Raw genomic sequence first — 5,919 nt, 5'->3', positions numbered from 1 at the left:
CAATTCAAAATGGCTCCCGATATCAGGCAAGTCAGGATGGGGGTGGGGTATGGGAGGGCTGGGGGTCCAGCAGGCTGGAGGAGATCAGGAGTCCACCAGAAGATGGAGGGGCAGGTGCAACCTGCTAGGGATAAGGGGAGCAGGGGCAACCCATGGGGGGGGGGGCGGGGGGGCCCCATGGGGGTGGAAAGGGGGGGGGCAACCCAGGGGGGGGGGGGCGGTTTTTTTCCCAAGGGTTGGGGGGGGGGGGGAGGGGGGGCCCATGGGGGGAGCAAAAGGAGGGGGAACCCCAGGGGGGGGGGGCAGGGGGGACCCATGAGGGTAGCAAGAGCAGGTGCAACCCATGGGAGGGGTGGCAGGAAGGCAGGCGCAACCCATATGGGGCTACTAATTCCTGTAAGTTTCCTCCAAATCAAGACAGAAATGACAAAGTTATAGGCTGTTTTGTCCTTCTCCATTATATCCTATGGGTGAAACGTCAAAAAAAGTTTTGCTGTTTCAACCCGGTTTCAATGGAATGGAATGGAACGGAACAGCTGTTTCGAATTAAAACAAAATTCGAAACAAAACACTGTTCCGTCAAAACACTGGTAGAAACGGCAGCATTCCATTTCGTACAGCCGTACAGTGCTTTCTTCCCCTAGCTCCCTCATTAATTCTTTCCCTTTCCCTTAGGTTAAGCATCTTTTCTTACTAGCTTTGTTTATTTCTTCTCATTTTAGCCTCTTTCCTGAGATTTGAACTGTGCCAATCCTGTAATGTTGCTGTGCCTTTATCTGATGGGCATGCATCTTCTCTTATTGAGAAATGTTCTGATATTGTTTTACTAAAATAAAGAACCTTCAAGGATGTGAAATCTAGTTTCAGATACATTTTTTGGATAACTAAAGGATCTAATTCTGATTCAGGGCATAGAGACTCATCTGACTATCATGAGTTTTCCAGATGCTCTGTCTTTCTGGCTACAGAAAGACCTGCAAAAGTCATGGCATTCAGACTGGTTCCTGGGAGAGGTCCCTGTTCAGGCCTTCTTGAAAAAGTCTTCCTTGTCCTCACATTACCCATTTGAAATTTGAGATTTCAGAGTCTTGTAAGTTTACCACTGAAGCTTACAGAAACTCTGGCATTAACCTCCAGCTCAGACAGTGTTTGTCTGACTATCAGAAAGGCTTGGGGCAACCCTGATGCACCTCTGAATCTCTTCCACAGAGCAACTTCTGCTTCAGTTTTAAAACTTGTGGAGAGTGCAAAGGGATTTTTGGGAACCAACCCCATGCTACTTCCTGGTGTACCCATTTCCTTCATGGGCCACCCAGTCCACTGTAGTATTGAGGGGTTTTATGCTACAGTTGGATACTTTTTACCTCGACTGCCTGTAGTAAAGTTTGCTCCATTATCCATTACTGTATCCACGGTTCTGACTTGAAAAATTGGCCTAAGATCCCTTCACTGTGCCACAAGCTATGGAGATTGACTCTTCCTATGTGGCTTTATTGGCTTGAGACTTCCAAGCTGTTTCTGTACTTGATATATCTGGTCTTCTCCTGTTTTCCTTATCAACCTTGACATCTCAGACTCTGGGTTAGTACTACAAAAACAGAGACAGCTAAGAGGATTCTCTAGATCCAGATTTGAATCGTGGTGATCTACAAGAAACTGATCAATTCTCATTTTTTCCCTGAGATGAGATTTCTATTCCCAGCCTCCCCTCCCTCCTATTAGATGGATGATTTCAGGGACTGATATGTTGTGTTATATAAACCATTCACATTTCCTGGCAGGAAGTCAGTAAGTCAGTCTTCACGTAGTTGACTTCCTACTGCAGTCCAATTCAACAAGTGCTTGTCTGTCTATCAATGAGATCATTATGGACTACAAATTAAAAGTGGGAGATGCCAGCTCCTTTGCTGTCCATCTGTTAGGAGAGTAGAAAAGAAGCATTAGATTCCTGGTAGAGGGGCTGAGTTTTTCTCACTCCATTTTGGTCATTACTGTCATTGAGAAGGCAATTTGTAGATGGATAATTTTAGGTCAATCCTGAAATAAATAGTCAAAACTACTGGACCTGTCCAGAAGAATTTTTTCTCTTCTCCATCCCCACCATAAGTCACAATTTGGAATAGTCATTGGCTTACCTCTTTTTGCCTCCTCCAGTTTTCACAAACATAACCATATTGTTAATGTGGAATCCTTACTGGTAGAGTCAGGTGCATACCTTTTGTCTCAAAAGGGCAAGCAATACAAAGATCTCACTGTAATGGCTCTAAATCATGGATGGGCAGTATGGCAGTTCCAGCTAGCGGCCAGATTCCATTTTCCAGCGACCTCTTCCCACATTGCTGCGGCCCTGGACCAGCTCCTCTCCTGGCCACGCACACCTACCAACACTGCTGGGGTCAGTCTCTGTGGAAACCCTGGTTGCTGCACTGTCATAGCCCCACTGCTACGGGGGTCTCCATGGAAACTGGCTGCAGTGATGCAGTCAGGGGCTTCTGGGAAATGGAGTCTTCCATGGGCCTGATCCAGCTCACAGACCAGATTTTGCCTGCCCCTGTCCTAAATGCTGCTGAAACTGCCTTATGGTCCATGGCCTATAGCAGTTATGACAGCCTTGTTTTGTTTTTTGGAATTGTAGTTTCTAAAGGGGGTTTTGAAGGGGCACATGAAGCTTGCCATGTTTCAAGGGGTGCAGTTTCCCCCAAAACCCTGCACCTATATCTTTGAAATGTGGCAGGCTTTGTGGCTTCCGCAGGGGCTAGCATGCCTGCAGTTTTGACCCCACCGTGGCATAACATATACACTTGACACAAGCTTTGCTTTCAAAACTTTGGAGTGCAGTTTCCCCAAACCCTCTGCAAGTTTCATCCAAATCAGGCCAGAAATGACAAAGTTACAGGATGTTTCAACCTTCCCCATTATAGCCTATGGGCAAAACATAGAAAACAGCATCAAAACGGCAAAACGTTTCGACTTGCCTCATTTTGTTTTGAGGCTCTTTCGACCATATCTGTTCTGTTTCAGTTTTGCTGTTTCAACCTCAAAATGGGTCAAAACAGCATTGAAACAAAACTGGCAGTGAAATTTTGCACAGCCCTAGAAAGCATCTCTTAATATAGCTGTGCCTCACGGACAATACAATAAAATACATGCCCAATAGGTGACTTCCCAAAAAAGGAAGTAGTGGTAAAATAAGGCTCTTTTTATAAGAAGCAATATAGTAAAATAGGTTTGAAGGCATATGGTCTTAAGTATTGGTCAACAAAATACATGTCTATCAAGATAGTTGAGAAGAACCAAGAAGCAAAGAGCAGGATACAAAGAGGGGCCAGAATACAATGCACTCTTCAGGTAATGTCAAGGCAAAAATAATCAAGTAGTTTAATTCCTAGGATTCAAATAAGGCCACAAATTCACTTAATGCCCAAAGAAGTCACACCATCATTGATTTCTACCTTCCATGGCCAAACCCAAACTAATAATCTTAGAATGGTTTCTGCATCCCACCTGAAATTCCTTCATAATTCAGATCCCTTTTATATGATTTTTAAAGCTATTGAAGAGCCTGGACATGCAACATTTTAGACAGCATATCATATATCATCTTATATTAAAGAACTCTTTAATACCATTTTATATTTTAGTTAGTAGAATAATTAGCATTTCTGATAATACAGTTTGTGCATAAAACAATGGAAAGGCTTGCAGTAGTGGAATCTTACAAACTTGAAATGATAACAAATGGCGACTGCCACCAGGGGGTGGGAGTAAGTATCCACCCCCATATGCCTCACAGTGGATCAGTGGAAGGAGAGTGAAGGGGAAGTGAGTACCCAATCCACTATACTTTATAGTGAGAGTGGATAAAAATCAACTATTAAACCCCCCCGACAAAAACCTGGGGGTTTTATTTAAATCAGATCTTTTTTAAATTAATCTTGGGGTTTAATTTATGTTAAAGCTGAAATATATCATCATGGAATAGGGATTATACCTTCTAATTTTATACTATTTGAGACAATATCGTCATGTAACCTTTTTAGAAAAGTTTTATAAATAGGTCAGAACAGGACTATATTAGAGGTCCAAATCTTATGGTGTTCCCAGAGGTTCCTTAATAGATTAGTAAAGATTAAAGAAAACCACTCTACCCAATGGGATTCAGTGCTCAGCCTAGAAGATCCCATTAAGTATCTCTGTGATGGTTAGTTTCAGTTCTCAAACTGCAGATTTGTGTCTCCAGAAATAACATTCCTGTCAATAGCAGCATATGGAGATGAGAGATAACAAACCCGATTGCCTACCCATCAGCTCTTTTGTCTTTCTGCAAGTTTGTGTACACACAGTCCAGCCCTTACCTTTCTCTAAAAGTGCAAGAAGTTAAATGAATAAAGGACAAACAACAATGCACTTTTTGTAGCAAACAATGATTAAATCAAGGTTTCCTGATCAGTGATTTAAGTCATGATTTAAAAATCGATTTGATTTAAATCAAATCCACCCTGCTTTAGTGGGTGAGTGCAGGGGAAGGACAGAGGATTACTTTTCAAGAACCTATTTAAAACAGTACTTGATTTTCCAGGGATAGTTTTAAACCAGTTCAGGCAGATTTAACCAGTTTAACCAGTGGTATGTCTGTCCACTTCAGGTTTAAAATACATTTAAAAGTATTCCAAATGTTACATTTGTCTATACCAGAAGGGTGTTTTCTAGGCCTAGAGGCAAACTTTATCATTAAACTGCTACTTATTATGCAAGCTTTGTAAGGGAAACTAAATTAATTATCTCTAGTAAACTGGCCAATGGCAAAAATGTGTGAATTACAAGGAAACCTCTTGTATTCAGATTAATTCTGAAAAAAGAGAAGGCTTTGAATTTTCTTTATTACTGTAGGGACCCCAGAGTTCAATGAGATTATAAAGTTAATTTTTCACGTTCCTTAAAGACTGCATGAAGCTCACAAAACAACAACAGGGAAAACATACCAAGAAAAGGGTCAAGATTTTCACACATCCCTAGTGATTTATTAACCTATGTCCCCCTGAAAGTCAACAGCAATCTTAGTATCTTCAGGAAAAAATTCATTTCGAGACAACTCAACATATCCGCGTACACAACCTTAGCTATCTGCAATTAAAGATAATTTTCGTATATGAAAACTAAGTAGAAAAAAAAGTGAAGAGTACTGACAACATTCACACTAACAAAATGTTGTATATACATCACTGCTCCTGCATTTTAAAGGCATTTCTAGATACTTTAACAGCTCTGTTAGCCACATCACCTTTGAATTATTTTTAAAACTTCAATGCATGGTTAATGGCTGTTAGGGTAGAATGATGACAACAAGCATTTCTCTCACTTGCTCCTAAAATCTTCCACGGATGGAGATTCAAGTTTTTTTTGGTAGCTTTTTCCAATGCTTAACACCTCCCTTGTGGTAAGAAATTTCTTCCTAATATCCAACCTATACGCCTTCGGTTGCAATTTAAGACCATTACTACTTGACCTGACCCCTGAGGACTCCAAGAATAATCTATTACCATTCTGTTCATAAGCAACCTTAAGCCTCTTGCTTCTCCAGAAAAAACAGTCCAAATTCCTTATAAATAACTTTCTAGACCTCTACTAATTTTGTAGACCCCTACACTGCACTCTATGTTATCCACATCTTTCTTAAACTTTAGTGTCCAAAAATGGACACAGTATTCCAAGTGAGGCCTCATTATTACTGAACAGAGTGGAAAAATTACCATGTGTGACTTGCAGACATCCTGGCTAAGTGTAGACAGTCAAAAAGTCCAAGGCTGAATCAATTCAGTGTTTGCAGGTTAATCCAAGCTGTTTAGACTGAACTGATAACCATTTCAACTAGCACCTGTTAATACAGACCAGTATATTACTGCCTTTTTGGGGGGGGGG

General features: G+C 41.3%; 1 protein-coding gene across 7 annotated transcripts in view; it reads right to left on the bottom strand.

The window, feature by feature from the left end:
* The window catches only part of CCSER2 (coiled-coil serine rich protein 2), a 182,887-nt gene that overhangs the window by 76,121 nt on the left and 100,847 nt on the right, over positions 1-5,919 (bottom strand). The window lies entirely within an intron of this gene.

This window comes from Gavialis gangeticus, unplaced genomic scaffold (genome assembly GCF_001723915.1).
Source record: "Gavialis gangeticus isolate Ggan-Ray unplaced genomic scaffold, GavGan_comp1, whole genome shotgun sequence".
NCBI classification, from domain to species: domain Eukaryota; kingdom Metazoa; phylum Chordata; order Crocodylia; family Gavialidae; genus Gavialis; species Gavialis gangeticus.
The sequence above is the reverse complement of the archived record's forward strand: the minus strand, read 5'-3'. Positions and strand labels throughout refer to the sequence as shown.